This window comes from Octopus bimaculoides, chromosome 3 (genome assembly GCF_001194135.2).
Source record: "Octopus bimaculoides isolate UCB-OBI-ISO-001 chromosome 3, ASM119413v2, whole genome shotgun sequence".
Classification (NCBI taxonomy): domain Eukaryota; kingdom Metazoa; phylum Mollusca; class Cephalopoda; order Octopoda; family Octopodidae; genus Octopus; species Octopus bimaculoides.
In genome coordinates, this window is record NC_068983.1 from 119,651,544 (window position 1) to 119,657,030 (window position 5,487).

The following is a 5,487-nucleotide window of genomic DNA, read 5'->3' on the forward strand; positions in this document are numbered from 1 at the left end:
TGTGAGTTTGTATGTAACCATATCTTGACATTTACATGATGGCTGTAAGTTAGCATCACCCTCATATAAGCCATGGTGATCATTTCCAGTCTCCTATAGTAGTAACATGTCTGGCCATGGGAAATATTACCCTGCTTAGAGACAGGTATGGGTTGGTGACAGGAAGGGCATCTAGCTGTTGAAAGTCTGTCTCAATAAACTCAGTCTGACCCATGCAAGCATGGAAAAGTGAATGTTAAAAATAATGAACAATGATGCAGCTATTTAATGCTCCCTGCATTAAATATGTTAACACTAACTTTATTATATTTTTTCTGCTGATGGCATATCTGGGTTTTTATTATTATTATTATTATTTATTTATTTTTTATTCCCTAAACAATTCTGAAATTATGTCACGAGACATGACAATTGGTAAACTGATCTGGGATGAATTACTGGAGTGGCTTCCCCTGTTTCAGTAGTGTAAGTTAACAAGATACTTGTCAATTTTGTGGTGCTGGCAGGTTGATAACACACCGGGAGCAACGTTTAGCAGCATTTCGTCCATCTTTATGTTCTGAGCTCAAATTCCGCTGAGGTTGACTTTGCTTTTCCTCCTTTTGGGGTCGATAAAATAAATACTAGTTGAGCACAGGCGTTGCTAAAACCGACTTACCCCATTCCCCAAATTTACTGGCTTTGTGCCAAAATTTGAAATCAATTTTACAGTGTTGTTACTATCATCAATTAGGTGGTATGTTCAGTTACGTGTTCTGGCAATGGATAACAATGGATGTGTACTGATAACATTGTAGCTATTGCTACACAACATCTTACACACACACACACAAACACACACACACACATGCACATACAAGATTTTTGTTACTATTTGTTTTATTGTGTTGTATTCATAAAAAAAATATTTGTATTATATAACTTATGGTAAAGGCAACAAATTCTAAATATTAGGTTGGCTGAAAAGTTCATTTGTTTTTTCTGGACACTAAACTTCAAGCACACTAATAAGTAGCTAACTTTGGTCTGTCTTTGTGCAGGCACACTCGTTAGATACTTGACACTTCAGCATACTTTGGGAAGAATATCCGATAAGCCAGGTTGTATTTTGTGTGCTTGGGATCACCTTGGAAATTGAGAACCAAAACGAACATTATCAACACCTCATGCTTTTGATATTTTAAAAAAAAGCAAGAGAGCTGTGGAAACCTACTGGAAGATATGTACCTTGTATGGAGAGAATGCTGTTTTGGGATGTATGTGCCAAAAATAGTTTCTAGAATTTCAATTGAGAAGTTTTGCGGTTCAAGATGCACCTCACCCTGGCTGGCCACCTGATACTAACAGCAACACAAACCCCCATTATATGACCAAAATGATCCAGGCACTTCCCAAATATCCAAATTGTGTACTGAAAACCATATATATCAACTTTGTTACATCAGCAGGGTTGATGATTGGGACCCACATTAATTGAGTGAGGAGAAGACTATCCAATGAATGTCCATGTGCAATTCATTGCAAATGCATGAAGAAAGCATTCCTATTTTGAAGAGAATGGTAACAAAGGATAAAACTGGATTGTCTATAACAACGTGAAGTGCAAACTATCACAGGGAAAGCATGGTGAACTATCACAACCTCCGAGCAAGAGTTCACTCAAAGAAAGCTATGCTTTCAATTTGGTGGGACTGGAGGGTTGTTGTCTTTTACAAGCTTTTCCCCATGAATAGAATCATCAATTCAGATGTTTACTGTGATCAGCTGGACAAACTAAACATGATAATGCATCAGAACTGTCCAAAACTTGCTAATCATAAGGTTATTGTTTTTCATCATGACAATGCTAAACTGCACACTTCTTTGCAAATGTGGCAGAAATTACTAGGGTTTTGCTGAAAAGTTTTGCCACACCTTCCATATTCACTCAACCTTGCACCTTCAGATTTTCATCTGTTTCAGCCTCTTCAAAATTCTTTGAATGGAAAGACCTTCAACTCTGAAGAGGATGTAAAAATCACAGTAGAACAGCAAATTCCTTGAGTACGGAATCATGGATCTAACCACAAGAGGGCAGAAGATACTGGAACAAATTGGTTAATTATATCATTGATTGAGTAAACTGCTTTGTATTTATAACTTGTGTGTTATTTTTGCTTAAAATACTGAACAAACTTTTTGACCAACTCAATACTAAGTCCATGTTGCTGAAAGAATGTACCAAGTGTTGTTATTAATTTTAGTCGGTGAGCTGGTAGAATCATTAGCATGCTGAACAAAATGCTTAGCAGCATATCTTTTGGCTTTACATATTGAATTCAAATTTTGCCAAGATTCACTCTGCCATTCATTCTTTTGGGGTTGATAAAATAAGTACCAGTTCAGTACTGGGGTTGATGTCATTGACAAGCTCCCTCCTCCAAAATTTCTAACATTCTTCCTGTAGTAGAAAGAATTAAGTTTGGTGGTGGTGATGGAGTTTTAGTCAAAACTCCATTACCACCAAAATTAGTAATACTATGGTACCAACATACAGCTTTTCACCCTCCTTGCGGAAAACGGAAATGGAGTTTTAGTCAATATTCCTTCTCCAATTACCACAAGATGGGAAAAATTCATCACTAAAAGTAACAAAAGTACTGCAAATTGACAATTAGTTCTCAGCGCTCAGTTCAATATTCCTTAAAAACATCTCCATGACTACAAATAATGATGAATGAAAACCAAATAACATGATTCCAAAAACTGAGACATGCAATTTATTTGCTGAAGAATTAATACCACACTTTGGATTAAATAAAAACATTTCTTAAGACTCTCAACTTATCTAAAATTTTATAAGATAATTTAAGCATACACAATAATTGTTTAGCAAAACATAATTGAACCAAATATTTATTTACTAAGCTGGACATAATTAAACTATACCAGATACAGATAGGTGTTTAGTAAAATATTTGTTTAGTAACACAGACCATCACAAATGATCATTTTATAAGTAGGACATCATTTAACTGAATAATTGCCTTGTTAATGAAGCATAATTTAATCTTTCTAAATAATTATATTAAAATTAGATTTATTTTCTACATTTTATAGCTTGCCTTTGTGAATAACAGAGTTGCTGGTTATATGTTTCTGACAGGTCAATCACTGGGCCTGTGTTTTCAATGGTGAGAGTGTGAAAAGAGTATCTGCACAACCAGGGCAAAATAAATACCTTGGAGAGTTTTTGTTTTGTGCACTGTTTTGTCACCAATGTGTATATTTTTGCTGATAGACAAACGTGCATATGCACATTTACACACATGCACACACGTGCACACACACACACACACACACATGCACACACACACACACATTGAATGGACTCAGCTTGGTTTGATGGTTAAGAAGTTTGTTTTGCAATCAAGGGGACCAAGATTCAATCATACGCTATTGTATCTCAGATAGTTGTCTTTTACCACAACCTTAGTTTGATCTATTCCTTTAGAGTGAAATTGGATTGGCAGAAACTGTTTCAATGTCCACTGGATTAATCATTTAAGTAAGTGAAAAAAAAAAAGGATTCAACCTTGTTACATATTGATTCATGGTGATTCTCCCTTTGAATTCCATTAAAGGTATAGATGACTGTCACTGCTCAGCTACTTCATATGTTAATTCAAAGAGAAGCTGATTCAACTGATCGAATAACTGAATACTCATCATTAGAATTGATGGGAGATCATTTTAATTTAAATAGTTTGAGTTTGTAAATTTATGTCTTTGTGTCATAGTGGAAATTTTAATTTATACCTGTGGTTTGACACATCTCAGCTTCACACACACACACTAGCTTTATCTGTGGAGAATGACATAAGAAAATATAGTTAATCTTTATATGAAGATGCTGATTTTGTTTTCCTTTTTAGTATGATGATAGGATACAGTGTTCCTAGTATTTGCCAACTAGTGGTTTGATGTGTTCAAGTACAGTTTGAATTTTTAACCATCCAGTTTTGAAACAACTGCCTGGGCTCATTAGGAAGCTTAGTTTTTGAGATGCAGTTTTAGCAGTGTTATTAATGGTCAACATGAATGGTAATAAAATAGTATCAGGCTTCACTAAATTTTATGTGTCTTTTTACCAATAAAGTAACAATAGTATTGGAGATATGGTTTCATGTTATATGTAGTGGTTGTTAAATTGCTGGTGAATGAGTCAAGATTTTCATGTCTCAACTGGAAGCTGTTCTTATGGGCTCTAGGCATTAGCACAGAAAATGTTTAATGTAAGGTGTCTAGTTTACATGCAGATGATACTTGTGCGTGTAATGTTAAGGTGTAAAAGATGGTACAATCTGTGTGAGAATGTGTATGTAGCTGTATAGCTAACACTGAACAAGTTGTTAATATGCAGGAAGAGTGTGAGAGGCATGTACAGGAATTATAGATATGATAATGAACTTATTGTATAGTGTTTAGGTGCACTACAACTCACCAGAAAAGGTGGCAAAAAATGCACATACAGTACACAGAATAAGACACATAAAAGACAGAAAAAGGGACAGTGAAGGAGTCATGAAAAAGCAACTCCAGGTGTAGTGTTAGTTAATTTTGGAAAGCATGGCAGACCTGAAGTATTAGTTTGTGAGTCAGAGAGATACCCTCTGACACAGTGATCTAATAAAAAAAAATTTTCAAACCTAAGAACTGTGAGGCAGATGGAGACCAAAGCAACCAACTAGGCTGGAATGTTGTCGTGCTACATACAGTGAAAACTTGGCTGATATCAAGAACAACTAATGCTTTTCATAGACTTTTGAAGAGCAGAAGACCATTGATGTGTATGATGTAGCTTTAAGGTACAATACTGTCGGTCACTGATAAGGGAAGAAGTTCAAGGTGATAAGGATATTTATGATTGTTTATTTTTATTACTTGTTAGAAGTGAAGGCAATAGATTGGTGATAGTGTGAAATACATATAAAAATTAAGACCTCAAGTATTACACACACTCACACGTACACACACACCCTTGTTAATGCAAAAAAAAGAAACTTATACATAAATTAAGGTTACTTATAACAATGACAGTGAAAGGAATGGGTTTTCAACAATTGTTTTACCTTGCAGTTTGCACTACCACTTACCAAATGACAGCTTGCTTGTAACTAACTAAACAATTGAATATTTCATTAAGAGTTTAGTGGTATTTTCAGTTAAAAATAAGCTACTGTTTTGATAAACATCAATAAGAAATTTAAAGAAAGCAACTGCTTAAAATCCAATTCTTTCACTGTTTTGATGTGTGTGTGTGTATCAATCCTTTATACATACATATGTATATATATGTATATGTGTATATATGTATATATATGTATATATAAGAAAAAGAAAATGGAGATTAGTGAGTTAATAATTGTTTATTATTAATAGATCAATCATAAAGCTAACATAACCTCTAATTGTGTATATATATATATATATATATATATATATATA